General features: G+C 45.9%; 1 protein-coding gene across 1 annotated transcript in view; it reads right to left on the reverse strand.

The window, feature by feature from the left end:
• Nucleotides 1-2,036, reverse strand: part of SLC25A16 (solute carrier family 25 (mitochondrial carrier), member 16) — a 49,366-nt gene that overhangs the window by 2,262 nt on the left and 45,068 nt on the right. The window lies entirely within an intron of this gene.

Below are 2,036 nucleotides of genomic sequence, written 5' to 3' on the forward strand. Positions count from 1 at the left end.
CTCCTGCCTCAGCCTCCCGAGTAGCTGGGACCACAGGCGCCCGCCACCTCGCCCGGCTAGTTTTTTGTATTTTTTAGTAGAGACGGGGTTTCACCGGGTTAACCAGGATGGTCTCGATCTCCTAACCTCGTGATCCGCCTGTTTCGGCCTCCCAAAGTGCTGGGATTACAGGCTTGAGCCACCGCGCCCGGCCAGTTTTTGTTTTTTTTTTTTAAAGAGACAGGTTCTCACTCTGTTGCCCAGGCTGGAGTGCAGTGGCAATCATTGCTCACGACAGCCTCCAACTCTTGGGCACAAGCAATCCTCCCACCTCAGCCTCTTGAGTAGCTGGGACTATAGGCACATACCACCACCATGCCTCGTTAATGTTTTTTTTAGTTAAAAAAAATTTTTTTAGAGACAAGGTCTTACAATGTTTCCCAAGCTGATCTCAAACTCCTGGCCTCAAGTGAACCTCCCACCTCAGCCTCTCAAGTAGCTGAATACTACAAGCACAGGGCAATGCTCATGGCCAAAAAAATCTTTTGGGTAAATAAGGCAATCCAAATTCATGAACAAATGTTCTGCTCTTCCCCTGAGAGACAACATATCACCAATCAAATGGAATGATTTTAAATCACTATAAAGAAAACTCTGGAGCTGTGCTATACAATCACAGCAGCCACTAGCCACATATGGCTATTAAGCACTTGAAATGTGGCAGTCCAAATCAAGATGTGCTGTGAGTGTAAAATACATCCTGGATTTCAAATACTTCATATAAAAAAAAAGGAAACAAAACAACGAAATGTTGAGGTGATAACATTTTAGGTTTAACAAAAAATATTTTTCACAATTTTTTTTTTTCTTCTTTTTCTTTTCTTCTTTTTTTTTTTATTTATTTTTATTTTTTTTGAGACGCAGTCTCGCTGCCAGGCTGGAGTGCAGTGGCACGATCTCGGCTCACTGCAATCTCTGCTCCTGGGCTCAAGTGATTCTTGTGCCTCAGCCTCCCGAGTAGCTGCAACTATAGGCACGCCCCACCACACCCAGCTAATTTTTTTGTATTTTTAGTAGAGACAGGGTTTCACCATGTTGACCAGGATGGTCTTGATCTCCTGACCTTGTGATCCTCCCTCCTCGGCCTCCCAAAGTGCTGGGATTACAGGTGTGAGCCACCGCAGCCGGCCCTTTTTCTTTTTTAGACAAGAATCTCGCTCTGTCACCCGAGCTGGAGTGAAGCGCCATGATCTTGGCTAACTGCAACTTCCGCCTCCCAGGTTGAAGCAATTCCCTGCCTCAGCCTCCTGAGTAGCCGGCATGACAGATGCCTGCCACCATGCCCAGCTAATTGTTTTTGTATTTTTAGTAGAGACGGGTTTCACCATCTTGGCCATGTTGGTCTTGAACTCCTGACCTCATGATCCACCCACCTCTGCCTCCCAAAGTGCTGGGATTACAGGTGTGAGCCACTGCTCCAGGCCTCTTTTGGTTTTTTTTGAGGCAGAGTCTCACTCTGTCACCTAGGCTGGAGTACAGTGGCACCATCTCGGCTCACTGCAACCTCCGCTGCCTGGGTTCAAGCAATTATCGTGCCTCAGCCTCCCCAGCAATATTTCTTTTTATACTTTTTAAAAATTTGGCTACCAAAAATGTTAAACATGTAGCTCACATTATATTACTATTTTTAAAAACTGGCTGGGCATGGAGGCTCACGCCTGTAATCCCAGCACTTTGGGAGGCCAAGGCAGGCAGATCACCTGAGGTCAGGAGTACCAGACCAGCCTGGACAACATGGTGAAACCCTGTCTCTCCTAAAAATAAAAAAATTAGCCAGGCATGGTGGCAGGTACCTATAATCCCAGCTACTAGGGAGGCTGAGGCAGGAGAATCGCTTTAACCCAGGAGGCAGAGGTTGCAGTGAGCTGACATCATGCCATTGCACTCCAGCCTGGGGGACAAAAGTGAGACTTTGTCTTAAAAAAAAAAAAAGAAAGAAAATATATCCTACCCCATTTGAATGCTACAAGTGAGAATTAAATGAGATGATATTTAGC

The sequence above is a fragment of the Mandrillus leucophaeus genome, unplaced genomic scaffold (genome assembly GCF_000951045.1).
Source record: "Mandrillus leucophaeus isolate KB7577 unplaced genomic scaffold, Mleu.le_1.0 Scaffold441, whole genome shotgun sequence".
Taxonomy (NCBI): domain Eukaryota; kingdom Metazoa; phylum Chordata; class Mammalia; order Primates; family Cercopithecidae; genus Mandrillus; species Mandrillus leucophaeus.